Source organism: Aethalodelphis obliquidens, unplaced genomic scaffold, assembly GCF_003676395.1.
Source record: "Aethalodelphis obliquidens isolate GAN/ISIS:26980383/991018 unplaced genomic scaffold, ASM367639v1 scaffold52, whole genome shotgun sequence".
Taxonomy (NCBI): Eukaryota; Metazoa; Chordata; class Mammalia; order Artiodactyla; family Delphinidae; genus Aethalodelphis; species Aethalodelphis obliquidens.
In genome coordinates, this window is record NW_020837996.1 from 77,630 (window position 1) to 104,750 (window position 27,121).

The following is a 27,121-nucleotide window of genomic DNA, read 5'->3' on the forward strand; positions in this document are numbered from 1 at the left end:
CAGAAGCTGGTTCCATGGATTCTTCCCTGGCCACTGTCTTCTTAGATGAACCATTATACTTCTTATTTTGCTTCTTTCTTAAAAAATTAAATTATTTAAAAACATTTTTAATAGACCCTTAAAAACATATACAAAAGTAGAATAGTATAATGCATGCATTCTCAACCAAGATGAAGAGGAGGGTCAAAAGGTGGCAAAAATTGGTTCTTAGGGAGGGGATGAATAAATCTGAACTATTGCAATGTGTGGTCTCCAAAGGGCCATGCACATAAACAGATATACAGTATAACCTTGATACTGAAATTTCAGGGGTGGAGGAGTGATTAGAAAATAATGTCTAAAAAGGCTTTTAGGGGGATGATAATGAAAACTAGGTTGAGAAACACAGGCTCAATGAACCGTTATTTGGCTTTGATAGTTGTCAATTCATGGCTAATCTTGTTTCAATTATTTCCCTCCTGTAATATTTTGAAGCAAATCTCAGACATCATGTGATTTTACCCATAAGTATTTCAGTATGAGTCTCTAAGAGACTCTAAAAAATGTAACCACATTATTTACCCTTGAAACTATTACCACAATCAAGATAGTGAACATATATGCATTGTCCCCAAAGGATATATGGGGACATATATATGTCCTCTTGACCCTTTGTAATCACTCCCTCTTAGATGTCTCCCTCTCCCAAGCAATACCATTCTGATTTATGTCTCTATAATTTAGCTTGTACATCCTAGAGCTTTAGATAGATAGAATCATATAGTATGTACTCTTTTGTCTGGCTTCTTTCACACAACATAATAATTTTGAGATTCATATATGTTGTTGCCTATGTAGAAGGTTCATTTCCTTTTATTGTTGAATAGTGTGCCATTACATGGGTATACCATATTTGTTTGTGGATGTCTTGTTAATGGCCATTTGCATTGTTTCCAGTTTTTGGCTATGACAAGCAAAGCTGCTGTGAACATTTGTGTGTATGCCTTTGTATGGATATATATATATATATATATATTTCATTTTCTCTTGAGTGGAAACACTTTCTCTTTGAGTGGAATGGCTGGATCATATGGTAAGTGTATGTTTAACTTCACCAGCTTGAGTGTTCCAGTTCCTCCACATCTCCATCAACACTTGTTATAGTCAGTCTTTTTAGTTTAAGCCATTCTAAAGTGTGTCTCATTGTGGTTTTAATTAGCATTTCTCTAATGACTTATGATGTAGAGCATCTCTTCATGTGCTTGCTTGTCATCTGTGTATCTTCTTTGGTGAAGAGTCTGTTCAAATGTCTTGCCCATGTTTTTAAAAATTGAGCTGTTTTCTTATTGTTGAGTTTTGAGGGTCCTTTATCAAATATATCTTTATAAATATTTTCTCCCTATGTATGTATGGCTTGTTGTTTCATTTTCTTAAAAGTGTCTTCCAAAGAGCAGAAATGTTTACTTTTGATGCAGTTCAATTTACCAATTTGTTATTGTATAGATCATGCTTTTGATGTCAGATCTAAGAAGTTTTTGTGTAACTCAAGGCCACAAGGATGTTTTCCTATGTTTTCTTCTAGATGTTTTGCAGTTTTAGGGTTTACATTTAGATTTATGATCCATTTTTGAGTTAATTTTTTTTGATAGGTAAGAAGTGGATTTATTTAGAGAGATACACATTCCATAGAAGAATGCAGTCCATCTCAAAAGGCAAGAGTGGCCTCAGGGCCTGGGCTCATCTGGGAAAGTGAGAGCGGCCAAGGGAGAAACACACTCCACAGACAGAGTGTGGGCCATCTCAGAGGTGAGAGGCCTGAGTTAATTTTTGTAGATGGTGACAAACATAGATACAAGTTTGTTTTTTTGCATATGGATATCCAGTTTCTCCAGCACCATTTGTTGAGAAGGCTGTCTTTTGTCCACTGCATTCTTTGCATCTTTGTCAAAAACCCATATATGTGTGCATCAATTTCTCAACTCTATCCTCTGTTTTATTGATCTTTGTGGCTACCTTCATGCTGATACTCCACAGTCTTGATTAATGTAGCTTTATAACAATTCTTGAAATCAGGTGGTCTTAGCTCTCCAACTTTGTTCTTCCTTTTCAGGTGTGTGTGTGTGTGTGTGTGTGTGTGTGTGTGTATGTGAATTCTAGCTCCTTTACATTTCCATATGACTTTTAGAATTACCTTAACCAAATTTGTACAAAAAACCTTCCTGATGTTTTTACTTGCATTGTGTTGAATATGTGGATCAAACTGGGGAGAATTGGCATGTTAGAATATTGAGTGTTCTGACCCAATAACAAGGTGTACCATTCTGTTTATTTTGGTCTTTTAGAGGTTCTTCAGCAATGTTTCAGTTTTTGGTGTACAGGTCTTGTACAACTTTGGTCAGAATTTATCCTAAGTATCTCACATTTTTATGCTATTTTATTTTTTACTTTCTTAGATTTGATTTTTTCATGGTGGCAACATACACATATTATAGAATCTACCATTTTAAACATTTCAAGTGGGATTAAGTACATTCACAATGTTGTGTAACCATTACCACTATTGATTTCAAGAACTTATTCATTATCCCAGATAGGAATTATTTACTCATTAAATAATAACTCCCCATAAGCTATTTTAAATGGTATTTAAAATTTTTGATTGTTTCTGGTATATAGAAATACAATTGCTTTAGTATATTAATCTAGTGTCCTGCAACTTTGCCTAAATCATTCATTAGTTCTAGTACATTTTTTGCAGATTTCCTTGAATTTTCCACATAGATAAATAAAGACAGTTTTACTTCTTCCTCTCCATTCTGGATGTTCTTTATGTATTTTTCTTGCTTTATTGAACTGGCTACAAGCTCCACAACAGTGTTTAATAGATGTAGTGAGAGCAGATACCCTTCTTTTATTCCTGATCTTAGGAGGAAAGCATTCAGTCTTTCACAATTAAGTTTGATGTTAGTTGTAGTTTTTTTCAGATGCTTTTTATTAGATTGAGTAAATTTCTTTACATTCCTACTTTTCTGAGAGTTTTTTAAAAATAAGAAATGGGTATTGAATATTTTCAAATGCTTTTTGTATCTATGTAAATGATGTATGGTTTCCGTTTTTTAGTTTGTTAATATTGTGAATTACACTGATTGTTTTTTCAAGCATTAAACCAACCTTGAATTCCTGGCATAAAATCCATTTGGTCATAAGATGTTATCCATTTAGTATATTGTTAGAGTAAAATTGCTAAAATTTGTTTAGCAATTTAAAAAACCTCTGTTTATGAACATTATCAGTCTATAGTTTCTTTTCTCATAATGTCTTTTTCTGGTCTTCATGTCTGGTAATGCTTGCTTCACGGAATGAATTGGAAAATATTGATCTTCTTCAATTTTTTGGGAAAGTTTGTATAGAACTGTACTTTTTTTCCCTTAAATGTTTGATAACATTCACAAGTGAAACGCTGTGGGCCTAGGGTTTTCTTTGTGGGAAGTTTTTAACTACAGTTTCAATTTCTAAACTATATTGGGAGGTAGTCTGTTAACTGTTTTCTTGAGTTTTTTTGGTTGTGTACTTCAATGAATTTGTCTATTCCATTTAAGTTTTCAGATTTATTGCCATAAAATGTTCATAATATTCTATCATTTCAATATTTATAGAATCTATAATAATCTCACCTTTCTCTTTTTTGACTTCGGTAAGTTTTTAAATTTATTTTTTCCCTAATACATCTGGCTAGAAGTTATCAATTTTGTTGGTCTCAAACAACTAGTTTTTTCTTTTATCATTTTTCTCTATTCTTTTTCCATTTTGTAGTTCATTGATTTCCACTCTTTATTATTTCATTTCTTCTGCTTATTTTAGGTTTAATTTCTCTTCTTATCCTAATTTTATACTAGGGGAAGTTGAACTCACTGATTTAAAGCCTTTTTTATTTCCTAACATAGTCCTTTAGTGCTATAAATTTCCCACCAAATATTGCTTAAATATTGCTTTAGCAGACTTGCACAGATTTTGATATGTTGTATTTTCATTTTCATTCAGTTCAAAATACTTTCTAAAGTCTTTTCAATTTCTTCTTTGATCCATGGGTTACTTAGAAGTGGGATAATTAGTCTCCAAATATTTGGGGGTTTTCCAGAGCTCTTTTTATAACTGATTTTTAATTTAATTCTATTTTGGTGACAAGACAAACTTTTTATACCTTGATTCATTTTAAATTTATTGAGACTTGTTTTATGGCTCAGAATGTGGTCTCTCTTGGAAAATGTTCCATGTGCACTTAAGAAGAAAGTGTATTCTCCTGTTTTTGGATAGAATGTTCTGTAAATGTCAGTCAGGTCAAGTTGTTAGTGCTGTTCAAGTCTTCTACATTCTTGCTGATTTTCTATCTAGCTGTTCCATTAATTATTGAGGGCTTTACAATTTCTGACTAAGATTGTACATTTGTTTATTTCTCCTTGCAGTGCTATCAGTTTTCATTTTATGTATTTTAAAACTCTGATATTAGGTGCATAACTGTTTGAGGTGGTTATGTTCTTTTGATTAATTGGCTCCTTTATTATGAAATGGTATTTTGCTCTTGTAATATTCTTTGCTATGAAATCCACTTTGTCTAATATTAAATATAGTCTAATATTAATATAGCCACTTCAGCTATCTTTTGACTGTGTGTTAGCATGCTATATCTTTTCCTATCTTTTTACTCTTAATTTATTGGTGTCTTCATATTTATTCATTTATTTATTTTTTTAAACATCTTTATTGGAGTATAATTGCTTTACAATGGTGTGTCAGTTTCTGCTTGATAACAAAGTGAATCAGTTATACATATACATATGTACCCATATCTCTTACCTCTTGTGTCTCCCTCCCACCCTCCCTATCCCACCCCTCTAGGTGGTCACAAAGCACCGAGCTGGTCTCCCTGTGCTATGCAGCTGCTTCCCAGTAGCTATCTATTTTACGTTTGGTAGTGTATATACGTCCATGCCACTCTCTCACTTTGTCACAGCTTACCCTTCCCCCTCCCTGTATGCTCAAGTCCATTCTCTAGTAGGTCTGTGTCTTTATTACCGTCTTGCCCGTAGGTTCTTCAAGACCATTTTTTTTTTGTTTAGATTACATATATATGTGTTAGCATACGGTATTTGTTTTTCTCTTTCTGACTTACTTCACTCTGTATGACGGACTCTAGGACCATCCACCTCACTACTAATAACTCAATTTCATTTCTTTTTATGGCTGAGAAATATTCCATTGTATATATGTGCCACATCTTCTTTATCCATTCATCTGTTGATGGACACTTAGGTTGCTTCTATGTCCTAGCTTTTGTAAATAGAGCTGCAATGAACATTTTGGTACATGACTCTTTTTGAATTATGGTTTTCTCAGGGTATATGCCCAGTGGTGGGATTGCTGGGTCGTATGGTAGTCCTATTTTTAGTTTTTTAAGGAACCTCCATACTGTTCTCCATAGTGGCTGTATCAATTTACATTCCCACCAACAGCACAGGAGGGTTCCCGTTTCTCCACACCCTCTCCAGCATTTATTGTTTGTAGACTTTTTGATGATGGCCATTCTGACCAGTGTGAGGTGATATCTCACTGTAGTTTTGATTTGCCTTTCTCTAACAATTAGTGATGATGATCATCTTTTCATGTGCCTCTTGGCCATCTGTATGTCTTCTTTGGAGAAGTGTCTCTTTAGGTCTTCCGCCCATTTTTCGATTGGGTTTTTTGTTTTTATGATATTGAGCTGCATGGGTTGTTTGTATATTTTGGAGATTAATCCTTTGTCAGTTGCTTTGTTTGCAAATATTTTCTCCCATTCTGAGGGTTGTCTTTTTGCTTGTTTATGGTTTCCTTTACTGTGCAAAAGCTTTTAAGTTTCATTAGGTCCCATTTGTTTATTTTTGTTTTTATTTCCATTACTCTAGGAGGTGGGTCAAAAAGGATCTTGTTGCAATTTATGTCAGAGTGTTCTGCTTATGTTTTCCTCTAAGAGTTTTATAATGTCTGGCCTTACATTTAGGTCTCTAATCCATTTTGAGTTTGTGTATGGTGTTAGGGAGTGCTCTAATTTCATTCTTTTACATGTAGCTGTCCAGTTTTCCCAGCACCACTTATTGAAGGGGCTGTCTTTTCTCCACTGTATATTCTTGCCTCCTTTATCAAAGATAAGGTGACCATATGTGCGTGGGTTTATCTCTGGGCTTTCTATCCTGTTCCATTGATCTATATTTTGGTTTTTGTGCCAGTACCATACTGTCTTTTTTTTTTTTTGCATTTTGCATTTTTTTTCACAACTCACACACACACACTGTATTTTATTTTTACAAGAGATAAATAAACTGACACCAAGCACTGTAAAGGGATGACCACAAAAAAAGCAACAATGATTGCAATTACCAAACATGAAACACACTCATAATATGTTATAATATTGATATTCAGTCCAGTAATCCTCCACTGTAACAGCTCTTTTCCTTTGCAGTGAAAATTGATTTGTATATTTTTTGCCTCTGAGTCCTTGTAGGATTTTATTTTTTTATTCAAACAGAAAGTCACAAAAATTATAATCATCCTCATCAGTTCACTCAGTCCCATGTAATTAATTTTTTTTCATCTTGATCTTTTGTTAGAACTTTTATGAATTCATCAGTTTTCCATTAGAGTTCTGAAAATGCTTATTCATTCAGTTCAGCAGTATAGTCAGTTACCAGAAACCTGTACTTGTCAATCTTTTCCATGAATTCCTTGAAGATGAAACCCTTTCATAGGAACATTTTTGTGAAAGCATCAGAGTACACTCAGAACTGTCTGTAAATGACAAAAGACTTAAAAATGACCACGGTTAAAGATTTGATGAAACTTCATAATAATGCAATTGACAAGGAAATGTAGTCATTTCTGATATATACATTTTAAAATAATAACTAGAATTATGACTTATAACATTATACCAGACATATAAGATTTTTAGAAATTTCAAGTAATGCCTGAAACATTTATATTAACATATTTCCATACAAATAACCCAAAGAAAGTTTAGTATCAGTTGTTTTGTTTGTTTGTTTTTTTATACTGCAGGATCTTATTAGTCATCAATTTTATACATATCAGTGTATACATGTCAATCCCAATCGCCCAATTCAGCACACCACCATCCCCACCTGACCGCAGTTTTCCCCCCTTGGTGTCCATACGTTTGTTCTCTACATCTGTGTCTAAACTTCTGCCCTGCAAACCGGTTCATCTGTACCATTTTTCTAGGTTCCACATACAGGCGTTAATATACGATATTTGTTTTTCTCTTTCTGACTTACTTCACTCTGTATGACAGGCTCTAGATCCATCCACGTCTCAACAAATGACTCATTTTCGTTCCTTTTTATGGCTGAGTAATATTCCATCATATATATGTACCACAACTTCTTTATCCATTCGTCCGTCGAAGAGCATTTAGGTTGCTTCCATGACCTGGCTATTGTAAATAGTGCTTCAATGAACATTGGTGTGCATGTGTCTTTTTGAATTATGGTTTTCTCTGGGTATATGCCCAGTAGTGGGATTGCTGCATCATATGGTAATTCTATTTTTAGTTTTTTAAGGAACCTCCATACTGTTCTCCATAATGGCTGTATCAATTTACATTCCCACCAACAGTGCAAAAGGGTTCCCTTTTCTCCACACCCTCTCCAGCATTTGTTGTTTGTAGATTTTCTGATGATGCCCATTCTAACTGGTGTGAGGTGATACCTCATTGTAGTTTTGATTTGCATTTCTCTAATAATTAATGATGTTGAGGAGCTTTTCATGTGGTTCTTGGCCATCTGTATGTCTTCTTTGGAGAAATGTCTTTTTAGGTCTTCTGCCCATTTTTGGATTGGGTTGTTAGTTTCTTTAATATTGAGCTGTATGAGCTGTTTATATATTTTGGAGATTAATCCTTTGTCTGTTGATTCATTTGCGAATATTTTCTCCCATTCTGAGGGTTGTCTTTTTTTCTTGTTTATGGATTCCTTTGCTGTGCAAAAGCTTTGAGGTTTCATTAGGTCCCATTTGTTTATGTTTGTTTTTATTTCTATTACTCTAGGAGGTGGATCAAAAAAGATCTTGCTGTGATTTATGTCAAAGAGTGTTCTTCCTATGTTTTCCTCTAAGAGTTTTATAGTGTCCGGTCTTACATTTAGGTCTCAAATCCGTTTTGAGTTTATTTTTGTGTGTGGTGTTAGGGAGTGTTCTAATTTCATTCTTTTACATGTAGCTGTCCAGTTTTCCCAGCACCACTTATTGAAGAGACTGTCTTTTCTCCATTGTATATATCTTTGCCTCCTTTGTCATAGATTAGTTGACCATAGGTGTGTGGGTTTAACTCTGGGCTTTCTATCTGGTTCCATTGATCTACATTTCTGTTTTTGTGCCAGTACCATACTGTCTTGATTACTGTAGGTTTGTAGTATAGTCTGAAGTCAGGGAGCCTGATTCCTCCACCTCCGTTTTTCTTTCTCAAGATTGCTTTGGCTATTCGGGGTCTTTTGTGTTTCCATACAAATTGTGAAATTTTTTGTTCTAGTTCTGTGAAAAATGCCATTGGTAGTTTGATAGGGATTGCATTGAATCTGCAGATTGCTTTGGGTAGTAGAGTCATTTTCACAATGTTGATTCTTCCAATCCAAGAACATGGTATATCTCTCCATCTATTTGTATCATCTTTAATTTCTTTCATCAGTGTCTTATAATTTTCTGCATACAGGTCGTTTGTCTCCTTAGGTAGGTTTATTCCTAGATATTTTATTCTTTTTGTTTCAATGATAAATGGGAGTGTTTCCTTAATTTCACTTTCAGATTTTTCATCATTAGGGTATAGGAATGCAAAAGATTTCTGTGCATTAATTTTGTATCCTGCTACTTTACCGAATTCATTGATCAGCTGTAGAAGTTTTGTGATAGCATCTTTAGGATTCTGTATGTATAGTATCATGTCATCTGCAAACAGTGACAGCTTTACTTCTTCTTTTCCAATTTGGATTCCTCTTATTTCTTTATCTTCTCTGATTGCTGTGGCTAAAACTTCCAAAACTATGTTGAATAATAGTGGTGAGAGTGGGCAAACTTCTTTTCCTGACCTTAGTGGAAATGGTTTCAGTTTTTCACCATTGAGGACAATGTTGGCTGTGGGTTTGTCATATACGGCCTTTATTATGTTGAGGAAAGTTTCCTCTATGCCTACTTTCTGGAGGGTTTTTATCATAAATTGGTGTTGAATTTTGTTGAAAGCTTTCTCTGCATCTATTGAGATGATCATATGGTTTTTCTCCTTCAATTTGTTAATATGGTGTATCACATTGATTGATTTGCGTATATTGAAGAATCCTTGCATTCCTGGGATAAACCCCACTTGATCATGGTGTATGATCCTTTTCATGTGCTGTTGGATTCTGTTTGCTAGTATTTTGTTGAGGATTTTTGCATCTATGTTCATCAGTGATATTGGCCTGTAGTTTTCTTTCTTTGTGACATCTTTGTCTGGTTTTGTTATCATGGTGATGGTGGCCTTGTCTTCATGTTTAAAATGTGTTTTTTGTAGATAGTATATACAGTCTAGTCTGTCTTTTTACAAAGTGCTATCTGACAATCGCTGAATTTTAATTTTAGACCACTTACATTTAATGTGATTATTAATATAGTTACATGTGAGTTCATCATCTTGCTATTTGTGCTCTGTTTTTCACCTGTTCCTTTTTCCCTTTTTCGTTTTTTTTTTTCTTACTTCTTTTGGATAAATTTTTAAATAATTCACTAATGTGAATGAATGAATTAATCATTCACATTAGTTGGATATTAGCTATGCATTTTGTTTTGTTACTTTAGTGGTTGTTTTATGGTGTATAATACACATCTTTAACTTATCACAGTCTATCTTCAAGTACTATTACACCACTTCACTTCATGTATAGTATAAAAAGTTCACAATAATATTCTACCATTTTTTCTCTCCTATTCTTTATGTTATTAGTATCATGCATCTTACTTTTGCTTATGTTTTAAACTCCAGAATATATTATTATTATTGTTTAAATAGTAAAATATCTATTAAGGATTTTCAAAAAATAAGAAAAAAATCTTTTGTACTTACCCATATAGTTATCATTTCTGTTGATCTTCTTTCCTTTGTGTAGATTCAGATTTCCATCTGGTATTATTTCTCCCTGCCTAAAAGTCTTCCTTTAACTTTTCTTGTAGTGTAGGCCTTCTGGGATGAATTTCTTCAGCCTTTGTCTTTAACTCATCTTAGCTTTTGAAAAATATTTTCACTGGGTATAGACAGGGTTTTCTGTGAGTGCTTTAATGATGTTGCTGTGCTGTCTTCCTAATTGCCTTTATTTTGATTAGAAATCTGTGTCATCTTATCTTTGTTCCTCCCAACATGACATGGCTTTTTTTCTCTAGTTGCTTTAAATAGTTCTCTTGTTTACTGGTTTTGATAAATTTTATTATAATGTGCATTGGTGCAGTTTTCTTCAGAGGTGGTGAGTGTGTGTGTGTGTGTGTGTGTGTGTGTGTGTGTGTGTTTGAGCTCTTTGAGCCTTGTGGATCTGTGGTTTTATAGTTTTTATCAAGTTTGGAAAAACTTGATTGTTGTTTCTTCAAAAATATTTTTTCTGTTTCCTCTCACCCTCCAGTCCTTTGGTGACTTAAATTATATGCATATTAGCCCTCTGGACCTATTCAGTTTATCTACTTCTGTTTGAGTGAGTTAAGGTTGATTGTGTCTTTCAAGGAATTGGTGCATTTCATCTGGGTTATCAGATTTGTGGGCACAGATTTGCTGATACTCTTAATTTTTTCCCCCTTTTCTTTTTATGTTTTCTTTTGAGTAGTTTCTATTGCAATGTCTTCAAGTTTACTAATCTTTTCTTCTGAAATATTTTATTTGCTGTTAATCCTATCTTGTGTGTATTTAAAATCTCAAACACTGTAATTTTTATTTCTAGAAGTTTGACTTAGGTTTTTTTTTTATATCTTCTGTATCTCTACTTTTTGAAATGTGAAGTACAGTTGTAATAACTTTTATTGTATATCTTTGCTAATACTTTTATGTATTTCTTTTATATAACTTTTAATGTATTTCTTTGCGTTAGTGTCAGTTCTTGGTCAGTTTTGATATATTAACTGTTCTCCTCATTATGGTTTGTGTTTTCCTGCCTCTTTGCATGTTGGGTGCTGGATATTTTTGTATACCTATAAATCTTCTTAATCTTTGATATGGAATGCAGTTAACTTACTCAGAAACAGCTTGATCTTTTTGGTTCTTGCTTTTATCATTTATTAGGAAGGTCTACAGCAATGATTAATCTAGGATGAGTTGTTCTCGATAACTGAGGGAAGACCATTATGATTGGTCTACCTAATGCTCCATGTGAATATTTAGGCAAGAGGCATAGTTCCCAGCCTTTCATGATTGCCAGGCCCTGTTCATTCCCATCATTTTAAATGGTTCTTTCCACAGGAGCAGGTATTTTCCTTGTATGTATGAGCTGATCACTACTCTGTTGTGTACTTGAGGGGGATCCTCTGCATATTTGTGGTGTTCTTTCTCTGGGAAGCTCTCTCTTCTCTGATACTTTAGTCTAGCAGCTCTAGCTGCCTTGGTCTCCCTGGACTGATAGTTCTACCTCCTCAACTCAGAGAGTCAGCTGGGGTTGGCTTTAGTTACCCCTCCCTGTGCCATGGTCTGGAGTCTCTCTCGATTCAAAATCTCGATTCAAAATAAGCTGGGACACTCATAGGGCTCATCTTGTGTATTTCCAGTCTCTCAGAAATCACTGTCCTTTGTCGCCTGATACCCAGTGCCTTAAAAACTGTTGTTTTACATATTTTTTTCAAAATTTGTATTTAAGTTAAAATTTTTAATTGTAGTAAAATATATAACATAAAATTTGCCATCTGAACTATTTTTAAGTGTACAGAACAGTAATGTTAAGGACATTCACATCGTTGTGCAACAGATCTCCAGAACTATTTATATGTTGCCAAACATAAACTCGATATTTGTTAAAAAACAACTCTGTTCTCCCCTTCTCCCACCCCCTGGTAACCATTGTTCTATTTCCCATCTCTATGAATGACTACTCTAAGCTCCCCATATAAGTAGAATCATACAATATTTGTCCTTTTGTGACTGGCTTATTTCATTTAGCATAATGTCCTCTAGGTTCATCATGTTGTAGCAAGTGTCAGAATTTCTCTCCTATTTAAGGCAAAATAACATTCCATTTTATGTCTACAGTACATTTTCTTTATCCATTCATCTGTCAATGGACACTTGGGTTGTTTCCACCTTTTGGCTATTGCACATGATGTTACTGTGAACATGAGTATACAAATATCTCCTCGAGACACAGTTTCAATTCTTTTGGGTATATAACCAGAAGTGAAATTGCTGGATCATATGGTAGTTCTATTTTTAATTTTTAAGAAACCACAATGCTGCTTTCCATAGCAACTATACCACTTTATACTCCCACCAACAGTACACAATTCTCCATATTCTCACCAACATTTGTAACTTTCTATATTTTTTTTATAGTAGTCATCCTAAGAGGTATGAGGTGGTATCTCATTATGGTTTTAATTTTCATTTCCCTACTGATTAGTGATATTGAACATCTTTTCACGTGCTCATTGGCCATTTGTATATCTTCTTTGGAGAAATGTCTATTTAAGGATACAGTTCCTCCTGTCCTCAGATTCAACCAACTGTGGATCATGTAGTACTGTAGTATTTACTATTGAAAAAAAAATCTGTATAAGTGGACCTATACACTTCAAGCCTGTGTTGTTCAAATGTCAACTATTTTAGTATGCTCAGACCACGATAACAAGATACCACAGACTGGGTGGCTTAAACAACAGAAATTTATTTTCTCACAGTTCTGGAGGCTGGAAGTCTAAGATCAAGGTGCTGGAAAATTTAGTTTCTGGTGAGGACGCTCTTCTTGACTTGTATACAGTCACCTTCTCACTGTGTCCTCACATGGCTTTTCCTCTGTGTGTGTCCTTTTCTTATGATACTAGTTGTATTGGATCAACGCTCCACCTTATGACCTCATTTAACCTGAATTATTTCCATTTTCGAATATAATCACATTGGAGTTTAGGGCTTCACATATGAAATTTGAGAGGACACCATTCAGTCCAAAACAAAGTTTTTTGTTCGTTTTTAAAATGGGTTTTTTTTTTTTAAACTGGAGTACAGCTGCTTTACAATATTGTGCTAGTTTATCCTGCACAACAAAGTGAATCAGCTATACGTATACATATATCCCTTCTTTTTTGGATTTCCTTCTCATGTAGGTCACTACAGAGCACTGAGTAGAGTTCCCTGTGCTATACAGTAGGTTCTTAATAGTTATCTATTTTATACATAGTATCAATAGTGTATATATATCAGTCCCAATCTCCCAATTCATCCCACCCCCCTTCCCTCTTGGTATCCATACGTTTGTTCTCTATGTCTATTTCTGCTTTGTAAATAAGATCTTCTATATCAATTTTTTCAGTTTCCACATATATGTGTTAATATATGATATTTGTTTTTCTCTTTCTGACTTACATCACTCTGTATGACAGTCTCTAGGTCCATCATGTCTCTCCAAATGACCCAATTTCTTTCCTTTTCATGGCTGAGTAATATTCCATTGTATATATGTACCATATCTTCTTTATCCATTCCTCTGTTGATGGACATTTAGTTTGCTTCCATGTCCTGGCTATCATAAATAGTGCTGCAATGAACATTGGGATGCATGTGTCTTTTTGAATTATGGCTTTCTCTGGGTATATGACCAGTAGTGGGATTGCTGGGTCATATGGTAGTTCTATTTTTAGTTTTTTTAAGGAACCTCCATACTGTTCTTCATAGTGGCTGTATCAATTTACATTCTCACCAACAATGCATGAGGGTTCCCTTTGCTCCACACCCTCTCCAGCATTTATTGTTTGTAGATTTTTTGATGGTGGCCATTCTGACTGGTGTGAGGTGATACCTCATTGTAGTTTTGATTTGCATTTCTCTATTAATTAGTGATGTTGAGCATCTTTTCATGTTGGTCATCTGTATGTCTTCTTTGGAGAAGTGTCTATTTAGGTCTTCTGCCCATTTGTTGATTGGGTTGTTTAGTTTTTTGATATTGAGCTGCCTGAGCTGTTTGTATATTCTGGAGATTAATCCTTTGTCAATTGTTTCATTTGCAAATACTTTCTCCCATTCTGAGGGTTGTCTTTTCATCTTGTTTATGGTTTCCTTTGCTGTGGAATAGCTTTTAAGCTTAATTAGGTCCTATTTTTTTATTTTTGTTTTTATTCCTATTCCTCTAGGAAGTCGGTCAAAAAAGATCTTGCTGTGATTTATGTCAAAGAGTGTTCTGCCAAAAATATGGAAAGCTTCACAAATTTGCATGCAGCCTTGCACAGGGGCCATGCTAGTCTTCTCTGTGTCATTCCAATTTTAGTATATGTGCTGCTGAAACAAACACTAAAATGGGTTGTTTTATTTTTTGTTGTTGACATGTAGGAGTTCTTTATATATATTCCGGATATTAATGTCTTGTAATATATATGATTTACAAACATTTCCTCCCATTCTGTAGGTTGCCTTTCAGTCTGCTGATTGTGTCCTTTGATGCACAGAATTTTAAACTTTTGGTGTCATTCAGTTTACCTATTTTTACTTTTGTTGCCTGTGCTTTTGGTATTATATCCAAGAAATCATTGCCAAATCCAATATCATTAAGCTTTCCCTCTATGTTTTCTTCTAAGAGTTTCTTCCTTTATTTTTTTAATGTGGCTATCCAATTTTACCATTTTTTTGTTGAAAAGACTGTTTTTTTCCCCACTGAATGATCTTGGCACACTTGTCAAAGATTATTTGACCATATATATGAGGATTTATTTCTGGATTCTCTATTCCATTGGTCTATATGTCTGTCTTTATGTCAGTACCACACTGTTTTGATTAATTTATATTTGTAGTAAGTTTTGAAATCAGGAAGTGTGAATTCTCCACCTTGTTCTTCCTTTTCAAGATTGTTTTGACTATTTGGAGCTCCTTGAGATTCTATATGGATTTTAGGGTGGATTTTTCTGTTTCTATAAAAAAAATCTTTGGGATTTTGATAGAGAAGCATTGAATCTACAAATCACCATTGGTAGTATTCTTAACAATGTTAAGTCTTCTAATCCATGAGCATGGGATATCTTTACATTTTTTAATGCCTTCTTTTGTTTCTTTGAGCAATATTTAATAGTTTTCAGTGTACCAGTCTTTTGCCTCCTTGGTTAAGTTTATTCCTATGTATTTTACTCTTCTTAATGCAATTATAAATGGAATTGTTTTTAAAATTTCCTTTTCAGAATGTGATTGTTAATTTATTGAAATGCAACTGATTTTTGTGTGTTGATTTTGTATCCTGCACCTTTGTTGAGTTCATTTACTTGTTTTGTTTACTAGTTTTCTTGTGGAATCTTTCAGCTTTTCTACATATAAGATCATGTTGTCTGTGAACAGAGATGATTTTACTTCTTCCTTTCCAATTTGGATGCTGTTTGTTACTTTTTCTTGCCTAAATGCTTTGGCTAGGATTTCTAGTACTATGTTAGAAGTGGCAAAAGTGGGCATGCTTATCTTGTTCCTGATCTTAGAGGAAAATGTTTCATATATTTTTAATGTTTTTTTGGGTTGTTTTTGTTGGGAGGCCAGGCTGGGTCCTATAAATCCATCTTGTCCAGGAGCAGAAATTCTTAAAGTTTTTATTGTGAAAAATGTCAAAGGTATAGAATAGTTGAAAGAATGATACAATGATTATTTATATACCTGCCATCTAGATTCAATAACTGTCAGTCTTTTTGTTGTATGTGTATATTTATGTGTATATATGCCATGTATATATATTTTCTGAACAATTTGAAACCAAATTGTAGAGACATCATGACACATCACTCCTAAATACATTAGAATGCAACTCTTAAAAATAAAGAGATATTCCTGCATAATCACAGCACCGTTATCACACCTAAGAATATTAAATCATTTTCTATTATCATCTGTATTAGTTATGCACTGCTGTATAACACATTACTCCAAATCATAGCAACTTAGAACAACAAACATTTATCTCACAGTTTCTGAATGTTAGAAATTTGAGAGCAGATTAGCTGGGTGGTTCTGGTTCAGGGTTTCTCATGAGGTTGCAGTAAATCTGTTGGTTGAAGCTGCAGTCATCTAAGACTTGAATAAAGCTGAAGGATCCACTTTCAAGCTCATTCCACGGTCTGGATGCTTCAGGTCCTTGCTTCATTGCTCTATGCATAGGCTACCTGAATGTTCTCATGGCATGGTAATTAGCTTTGCCCAAAACAAGGGATCTTAGAGTGAGAGGGTGCAAGAGAGTGCTCAGGATGGAAGCTGTAATCTTTTATAACCTAATTGTGGCAGTGACATACCATCACTTCTACAGTATGGTATTAGAGACCAGACCAACCCTAGCATAATGTAGAAGGGGACTTCATTAGGGTTCCCTAATTAGGGAATGGAGGCAGGGGTCACTGTGACCCATCTTGGAGGCTGGCTACCTTATCATCTAATATCTAATCTGTATTCAAACTTCTCCATATATCTTATCTTATTTATTTATTTTTGGCTGCATTGGGTCTTTGTTGCTGTGCACAGGCTTTCTCTAGTTGCGGTGTGTGGAGCCTACTCTTTGTTGTGGTGCACGGGCTTCTCATTTTGGTAGCTTCTCTTGTTGCAGAGCACAGGCTGTAGGTGCACAGGCTTCAGTAATTGTGGCATGTGGGCTCAGTAGTTGTGGCTTGCAGGCTCTAGAGCGCAGGCTCAGTAGTTGTGGTGCATGGGCTTAGTTGCTCCGTGGCATGTGGGATCTTCCTGGAACAGGGCTCGAACCCGTGTCCCCTGCATTGGCAGGCAGATTCTTAACCACTGCACCACCAGGAAGGCCCTAGCCTATTTTTTAAAAACCAGGATCCATTGCACTTGGTTGTCATATATCTTTAGTTTTTTAAATATAGAACATCAACTTTCTGAAGAGGCCAGGCTAGTTATCTGTCTTCCAGAATATCCCACAATCTAGGTTTGCTGATTGTTTTCTTATTTGACTTGTTCCTATCTCTCCTGTATTCCCTACAGACTGGAAGCTCAGTCTAAAGGCTTATTAGATTCACGTTGAATAGTCTAGAAAGAAGACTTGATGGTTTAAGCTGTGCACTTCTTTCGAAAGTCCTGTTATTATAATAATGCCAGGAAGTCCTACTATTAGTGGTACTAAGTTTGATCGTTTGATTCCAACTTTGTCTTAAACTGACTTTCAACCAATCCACCTGTTGTAATTGCCACCTTTGCATCCCTGTCAGAGGTACTTGGTACCTTCAATTCATGAGCCTTTCTGGAGATTTGCGGTTCTAACTGGCCACCTTCTTCCACAGCTGAGGGGAAGCTGTTTCCTCTGGTCTGCTCAGACAGTTATCATCAGTCCACTTTCTTTCCAGTATCCATAATTTTATTGCTGTTATTTCCTTTCCTGTTCTCTTAGTCATTGTGAGTGAATGCTCTTTAAAGCCTTCTTTATCAATGTACTATGTGAGACCAGAAGTTCATCTTTTCTCAAGCTTGTCAGCTTAGGGTTTTGTCACTTTAACTAGAATTCTAACCAATAAAATTATTATTTCCCTTTGCAGACGGAGGGTCTGAGGCCCAGAGTGGGTACTTCATATGCTCAAAGTCACACAGTTAGTGGTTGGGGTGATGTCAGGATTGGATCTCATAGTTGTCTGATTCCACAGCCATTGTTCTTCCCCAGGCCCTTCTACATACCCCACATCCAGTCCTACTGCTTCTAGCAATTAGACATTTTAGTAAATAAAAAGTTAATAAAATTTGGGGGAACTGAATCCTGGTAGCTAAACATTTATACAAAAGTCTGACAAAAATCAGAAGTCGATCTATTTTGTCCAGTAGGGGTGGGAGGTAGATAGTCCTTTACACTGACTGGAAGGCTCCTGTCTGCATCTGAGGCCTCCCCTTTCCTAGAATGATGCAGTAAGTGAGCCATGGAGAATCATAGTGAAGTGTCTTAGTACCCAAAAATTCAATCTGGGAGGTTGTTATGGGCTGAATTGTGGCCTCCCCAAATCCATGTAATGAAGCCCTAACTCCTAGTACCTCAGACTGGAGACAGGGCCTTTAAAGAGGTAATTAAGGTAAAAAAAAGGTCGTATGAGTGGACCTAATCCAATATGACCGGTATCCTTTTAAGAAAAGAAAATGAGAATACAGACAATAAGAAACACCAGACAACATGTGCACGCAGGGGGAAGACCTCACTGAGGGTTGCCATCTGCAAGCCAAGGAGAGAGGTTCAGAGGAAACCAAACCTGATGGCTCTTGATCTTGAACTTCTAGGAAATAAATTTCTGTTGTTTAAGCCACACAGTCTGTGGTCTAACACAGAGGGGCAGTTGTTAATTTCTTAGCTTCCTCCTTTCATAACAGAAATATTGGTGCTGTGTTAGTCCAGGTCAGTGCTATCTTCTGTAACAAACATCCCCCAAATATATAGTGGGTCACATGAAATCAAAGTTCATTTTTGTTCAAAATAGATATTTCTGATGGGTGTGCATTTCTCCTTCAGTTGATGATGCAGGGACTCAGATTCCTGCCATTCTCTGACTCCACCATCTTTAAAGCTTGACCTCCAATATGCTCGTCTGCATCGGGCCACAGAGGAGGAAGAATGGAGCAGGTTGCAGGGAAGGGTATTATAGGTGGTGCTGGAGGTGACATGCATCACTTCTGCTCACATTCCTCTGGCCAGAACTCAGTCACTGGGCTGCATGGAGCTGCCTGGGACATGTAGCCTAGCTATGGGACCAGGAGGAAGAAGACAAGCCTTGGGGAAAACCAACAAGTTTTTGCCACAAGTATAAGTCATAAATAATGATCCTTCCCTCATCATATTATTCCAATCAGACAGCCTACTCTGAATAATTCTTTAAGCCCATATTTTCAAATATGACTACCTAGCTCCAAGTTTTTTAGGAAACTGCCTTTAGTTCTATGGCTTCTCAGAGACCCTCTACAGAACCAAAGCAAACCAAAACCTTACGTCGACTCCCATTCCATTCTTGAGTCAGGGTGACATTTTCTGGATCCATTGACCAAGATCTATGAAGGCTTAGTGAAAAGCCCGTGAGGAAGGTCTTCTAGGCAGGCTCCAGTTTAGAGATGCGGAGACGCGGAGAAGAGGTGAAGTCACGTGGTTGCACACAGCAGAGTCCAGATTTGAAACCAGCTCTGGTTGGCTCAGAGTCTTTGTACCAGAGTGTAGTTGCAGTGACTCTTGCTTTCAGTAAGTGGGAGCCATTGTTAGAGGTTTTAATCTATCTTCGGTTAACAGGAGTTTTTGGTTGAGTCTCAAGTCTGCTCTTATTATCTATCTTATTGTCTCTTATCTCTTATCTAAGCTTTGTGGTCTTGGGTGGGTTTCTTTGTTGTTTGGAGACTTTTTGCATCTATGATACGAGAATGATAATACCTAACTCACAGAGCTTTCTTATGGGCTAAAGAAGATGGTACTTGTGAATGGGCTTTCTATAGTGCTCCGAGGTTGTAAAATAGGGGACTTGGCTCACATGCCTGTTGATTTGAGGCTAGAGGTGGACATGTATGCAGTGTAAGAATAGGAACTGTGGGGACTGCAGGGACTGGAGGACACATGACAGGTACCATTGAAAGAGACAAGGGGCAGCTGCAATTCATCCCCAGCTGACTGTCTCCACATGCTGGAACTAGACCTCAGGGCGTAAATCATCTATTTTCCAAGAGACGCCAAAAACCTCAATTTGTTTATGAACTCTCTTGACTTTCAAATGTTGGCGTCTTATTAAAAAAGAAGCCCTGTGAACCAAACAACAAGTTCTTGACTTCAAGCGAGAGGAGATTTTGGTCATGGAGCTCCTACAATGTGCCAGGCTCTGTGCTGGGCTAGCAGGAGACTAGGCAGGTCAGCCTGATCACCCCCAGGGAGGCTGTAAACCAGCCATGAGAGCAGCCTTCTGCATGGGAAGGTGGCACTATAATAGGATTTGATGTAATGGGATTTGACCCACATTATCTTTGAACTCCTTAGCCCTAGGTCTGCAGAAAGCTCTTTGTAGCTGAAATTGAAACAGCATAGCAATTTGCGGCACTGGGAGAGGATGTCTTGGGAAAAGTGTCCAGGGCTTTAGTGTCTCCTGGCGCTTTCACTATCTCACTTGATCCATTCTGTTAAATGAGTGATAATACAACTTTCCTGTTGGGGCAACCAAGGCTTATAGGAAATAAGGATCTGAGAGTCTCATGAGCTGGTCTGGCACCCAGGCCACACAGTGGCTCAGGTAGAGACTGGGGAAAGGAACTGACAAGATTTGAACACTGGGTGTTTGTACTGAGTTGATTGGATCTTCCCTCAACCCTGTGAGATCAGCCTCATTATCCCCACTTTAGAGCAGTGACTGAGGCTCAGAGGACTGAGGTGACTCATCCAGAGACACAAGCCAGGATGCTCAGGAAAGGTACGAGAGTGTCCATGAGCTCCTTGAAGTCATCTGCAAAATATTTCATGTTTGCACTTTTGTCTGTTTCTTAGGGAAAAGGGCTAAAACCTTCCATAGATATTTGAAGGGGTCAATGATTCCAAAATGATAAAGAGCCACTAATTTAAGCCAAGGTCTTTCTGACTCCAAGGCCTGTGCCCTGAGATCCCTCCACTAGATACTGGTTAAAAGAATATTCTTTAGAGTCCAACTGAGGGACTTCCCTGGTGGTGCAGTGGATAAGAATCTTCCTGCCAATGCAGGGGACATGGGTTCGATCCCTGGTCTGGGAAGATCCCACATACCATGGAGCAACTAAGCCCGTGCACCACAACTACTAAGCCTGTGCTCTAGAGCCCGCGAGCCACAACTACCAAAGTCCACGTGCCACAACTACTGAGGCCCGCGCGCTTAGAGCCCGAGCTCTGCAACAAGAGAAGCCATTGCAGTGGGAAGCCTGTGCACCACAACAAAGAGTAGCCCTCACTCTTCACAACTGGAGAAAGCCCACGCGCAGCAACAAAGACTCAACACAGCCAAAAAAATTTTTTTAAAAATTAAAAAAAAAAAAGTCCAACTGATATAAGCTCTGGGTCTGAGTCCCAGCTCTACCACTTACTAGCTACAAGACCTCATTTCCTCATCTGTAAAACCGGGATTCATTTATTCCACAAATATTTTATCAAGCTTCTGAGAACACAGCAGTGAACAATGTCCCTGCTGTCATTGATCTTATATTGTAGTGAGGGGATAAAAACAGCAAACAAATAGGTATATGTGAGGTGGTGCTAAGTGCTATGGAGAAAAACGAAGTGGGGTAAGGGGGTCAGGTGTGCTGTGGAGTAGGGCTGAGTAGTGGTCAGGGAAACTCCTCTGATGACCGTCTAAGCAGAGACCTGAATGAAGGGAGTGTCACGTGGCTATCGAGGGGAGAGCCTTCCATGCAAAGGGGGAAAGAATGATTTGCCACATGTGGGGGAAGATAAAGAAGTCTCTGTGGCCCACAGGATAAAGGCTGAGATCCTTAAATTGGCATTCAAAGCTTTCCTCAATCTGGTCGCAGATAATTTTCTGATCCTCCTCTGGGTTTCCTTCCTCATCCCCCATGGGTTTGCTTGAGCTTTTTTCTTATTAGCCAATTCATTAAGCATACATTCATTAATACCCACTCTACATCAGGCCACTACGGACGCAAAGGAGGTCCCTGTCTGGTGAGGGAGGACAATGGGGACATGGCTAATTCCTTAAATGCCATGAGGCAGGGCCGCCCAGGGGCTGAAGGAGCACAGGAGAAGGGGTAACAGGCTCTGACCAAGAGAGAGGGGAGGTCTGTATAAGACTTCAGTGCAGAGGTAACAAAAACCTATCTGCAGGGTTCAGACAGGTGAATGAGTCAAGCTAACTTGGTAGGAACTAGGGATATCTGGACAAAAAATACACTACCTAAAGGGGGTTATTGATTGTGGTTTTTCAGGAGTGTGGGTTCAATGTTGATAGAAATTACTTTTTCTTTGTTTTCAATCGAAGCATAATTTACATACAGTAAAATTCATCCTTTTTAGCGTATAATTCAGTGAGTTTTGACAAAAATTATACAGTTATGTATCCACCACCACCACAATCAAAATATAGAACAGTTCTGTCACCCCTCAGATGTTCTCCATGCCTTTTGTAATCAACCCTTCTCCCCACCCTTAGCGCCAAGAAACTACTGATCTGTTTCCTGTCCCTAAAATTTTGCCTTTGTGAGAATGTCATATACATATAATCCTAACATTTAGCCTTTTGAGCCCAACTTCTTTCATTTAGCATAGTGTATTTAAATTACATCTGTATGGAGAGGGAGATCAAGATGGTGGAGTAGGAGGATATTGAGCTCATATCCCCCTATGAACACATCAAAAATACATCTGTACGTGGAGAAACTCTCACTGAAAACAGCTTAGAGACTGGCAGAAAGGCTCTTCAACAACCAAAGCTGTAAAGAAGGATCCACAAAGAGTTGGGTAGGAAGGGAGGAGAAGTGATAGGATTAGGACCCGCACCCCTAGCAGGGAACCCAGAAGAGGAGGGGGATATCATGGGCTTGGGGATCCTCCCTGGGGAGTGAGGAGTTCAAGCCACATATTCGGTACCCCAGCCCTGGAGTCTGACACTAGGAAGATGAGTCCCATTAGCTGGTTTGAAATCAGTGGGACTTACTGGAGGGCTATACTCTGCTTGTGAAGAGCTCATGCACATGCTTGCTTACTCCAGGGAACAGTGCGGAGGAAGCAGATTGAAAACTGCCTGAGGCTCTGGCTGGTTTCCTGCAACCACCCCAGCGTTCACCCCAGCCTGCACCAGGCATCTGCTCCTACCTCTCTTGCTCTGATGCTGCTCTCCACTGGGGTGGAGATGCTGTTGTCAAGGAGAGTGCACACACTTAAAGAGAATGGATATAAAATTCTTAGAGGAAAGCATAGGCAGAACACTCTATGACATAAATCACAGAAAGATCCTTTTTGACCCACCTCCTGGAGAAATGGAAATAAAAACAAAAATAAACAAATGGGACCTAATGAAACTTCAAAGCTTTTGCACAGCAAAGGAAACCATAAACAAGATGAAAAGACAACCCTCAGAATGGGAGAAAATATTTGCAAATGAAGCAACTGACAAAGGATTAATCTCGAAAATATGCAAACAGCTCAGGCAGCTCAATATCAAAAAACCAAACAATCCAATCAACAAATGGGCAGAAGACCTAAATAGACATTTCTCCAAAGAAGACATACAGATGGCCAACAAACACATGAAAAGATGCTCAACATCACTAATTATTAGAGAAATGCAAATCAAAACTACAATGAGGTATCACCTCACACCGGTCAGAGTGGCCACCATCAAAAAATATCTACAAGCAATAAATGCTGGAGAGGGTGTGGAGAAAAGGGAACCCTCATGCATTGTTGGTGGGAATGTAAATTGATACAGCCACTATGGAGAACAGTATGGAGGTTCCTTTAAAAATTAAAAATAAAAATACCATGTGACCCAGCAATCGCACTCCTGGGCATATACCCAGAGAGAACCATACTTCCAAAAGGTACATGCATCCCAATGTTCATTGCAGCACTATTCACAATAGCCAAGTCATGGAAGCAACCTAAATGTCCATCAACAGAGGAATGGATAAAGAAGATGTGGTACATATATACAATGGACTATTACTCAGCCATAAAAAGGAACAAAATTGTGCAACTTGCAGAGATGTAGAGACTGTCACACATAATGAAGTGAGTCAGAAAGAGAAAAACAAATATTGTAAATATCACTTATATGTGGAATCTAGAAAAATGATACAGATGAACTTATGTGCAAAGCAGAAATAGAGACACAGACATAGAGAACGGATGTATGAATACCGGGGAGGGGGGATGAATTGGGAGATTGGGATTGACATATATACACTACTATGTATAAATAGATAACTAATGAGAACCTACTGTATTGCACAGGGGACTCTACTCAATGCTCTGTGGTGACCTAAATGGGAAGGACATATAAAAAAGAGGGGATATATGTATACGTATAGCTGATTCACTTTTACAACAGAAACTAACTCAACATTGTGAAGCAACTATACTCCAATAAAAATAAAAAAATAAATAAAGAGAATGGAGCCACCTGGGACCTGACCCAGCTTCTGAACAGGGCAAAGGCAGCCATTACCAGCATGTTCATGGAAACAACAGATTGAGAACTGCCTGGGGCTCTGACTGGCTTGCTGGGACTGTCCCAGTGCATACATCAGCCTGCATCAGGCACTGATTACAGTCCCTCTTGCTCTGGCACTGATCTCCACTGTGGTGGAGGCTACCATTGCCAAAGAGAGTGTGCACACTTAGAGGAAACAGAAGCAGCTCAGACCTGACCCACAGGACTTCTGCTCCAAAATCTTGGGCCCTGAAGCCTCCTCTGATAGGGAGGTGACTGTCATTGAGCAGAGGAGAAGCTCTGGCTCACACTTGGCTATGGTTCTAGCCCCTCCCACTAAGGTGTATCATACTTACACCTGCAGCATACTCTCCAGCATATTCCAGGAGAAGATGTGACCCATGCTCACTTCAGATACAGCTCTCCCACCAAAGCCACTGGGCACACACAGACTGCATAGGGATGCTCCCACACAAAGACACCCCAAGACAAGGATAGGTAATTGTTTCACCCTAATTTCATAGAGCAGAGAGAAAGTCAAATGAGCAAACAGAGGAATATGTTTTCAAATGAAAGATCAATAAAAAAAAAAACCCTGAAAAAAATCCCTAATGAAACAGAGATAAATAACTTAGTAAATAAAGAGTTCAAAGCAATAGTAATAAGAAAGCTAACTGAACTTGGGGAAAGAATAGATGAACACAGTGAGAATTTTAACAAGGAACTAGAAAATATAAAGAAGAACCAAAGCTGAATCATACAATAACTGGGATGAAAAATACACAAGAAGGAATTAACAGCAGACTAGGTGATACAGAAGAACACATAAGTGACCTAGAAGATAGAATAATGGAAATCATCCAATCAGAACAGGAAAAAGAAAAACAAATTTTAAAAAATGAGGATAGTTTAAAGTACCTCTGAGACAACATCAAGCATGCTAACAGCATTATATGGGTCCCAGAAGGAGAAGAGAGAGAGAAAGGGATAGAAAAAGTATTTGATGAAATTATGGCTGAAAACTCCCTGAAGCTGAAGAAAGAAACAGATTTCCAGGTAGAGGAATCAGAGTCCCAGACAAGATGAACCCAGAGAGACTTGCACCAAGACATATCATAATTAAAATGGCAAAAGTTAAAGAGTGAATTTTAAGGACAGCAAGAGAAAAATGAAGAGTCATATACAAGGGAACCCCCCCCATAAGGCTACCAGTTGATTTTTCTTCAGGAACTTTGCAGACCAGAAGGGAGTGGCATGATATATTGAAAGTGTGAAAGGGAAAAGCCTACAATCTAGGATACTGTACCCAGCAAAGTTATCATTTAGAATTAAAGAAGAGATAAGAGAACTTCTCAGAGAAGCAAAAACTAAAAGAGTTCATCAGTACTAAACTGACCTTACAAGAATTATTAAAGGGTATTCTTTAAGTGGAAAAGAAAAGGTACAACAAGAAGTAAGAATTTATAGGAAAGGAAAATTCCACTAGTCAAGGAAAATATATAGTAAAGGCTATGGATCAACCACTTAAATAAGCTAGTACAAAGATTAAAAGACAAGAATTGTAAAATCAACTATAACTACAATAAACAGTTAAGGGATAGCCATGAAGATGTAAAATATGACATCAAAAACACAAAATATATGTGAGGGGAGTAAAAAATGTAGATCTTTTAGAATGCGTTTGAACTTAAATGACAACCAGTTTAAAATAAGTAGATATAGTTATAGGTCAACACACATGAACCCCATGGTAATCACAAATCAAAACCTGAAATAGATACACAAAACCTAGAGAGAAAGGAACACAAGCATAACACTAAAGAAATCATCAAACCACAAGGGAGGAGACTAAAGGAAGAAAAGAACAGAGAAGAACTACAAAGACAATCAAAAAACAGGTAACAAAATGGCAATAGATATATACCAATCAATAATCACTTTAAATGTCAGTGGAATAATGTTCCAATTAAAAGACATAGCGTGGCTGATTAGATTAAAAAAACAAGATTCATCTATATGATGCTTACAAGAGACTTTCTTCAGAGCTAAAGACACAGAGAGACTGAAAGGGAGGGAATGGAAAAAGATATTCCATGTAAATGAAAATGACAAGAAAGCAGGTGTAGCAATACTCATATCAGACAAAGTAGACTTTAAAACAAAGTCTATAACAAAAGACTAAGAAGGGCATTGTATAATGATAGATAGATCATTCCAAGAAGAGGATATAACATTTATTAACATATATGCATCTAATATAGGAGCACCTCAATATATAAAGCAGATACTAACAGACATAAAGAGAGAAATTGACAATAATACAATAGTAGGGAACTTTAACACCCCACTTACATCAATGGACAGATATCCAGGCAGAAAATAAACAAGGGAACAGTGGCCTTAAATGACACGTTAGATCAGTTGAACTTAATAGATATCTACAGAACTTTCCATCCCAAAACAGCAGAATACACATTCTTTCCAAGTGCACATGGTATATTCTCCAGGAGAGGTCACATGCTAGGTCACAAAGCAAGTTTGAACAAAGTTAAGAGGATAAAAATCATATCAATGAAACTAGAAATTAATTATAGGAAGAAAAATGGGAAAAACACAAACATGTGGAGACTAAACAACATGCTACTGAAAAACCAACAGGTCAATGAAGAATTCAAAGAGGAAATCCAAAAATATCTGGAGACAAAAGAAAGCAAAAACACAATGATCCAAAATCTATGGAACACAGCAAAAGAAGTTCTAAGAGGGTGGTTTATAGCGATATAGG

At 37.2% G+C, this 27,121-nt stretch overlaps 1 non-coding gene across 1 annotated transcript; it reads right to left on the bottom strand.

The window, feature by feature from the left end:
* Positions 1-14,416: 14,416 nt before the first annotated feature.
* On the bottom strand, positions 14,417-14,522 carry LOC113608315 (U6 spliceosomal RNA). Its single transcript, XR_003428302.1, has one exon. It is a non-coding gene; the product is annotated as a U6 spliceosomal RNA (small nuclear RNA).
* Positions 14,523-27,121: the final 12,599 nt, after the last annotated feature.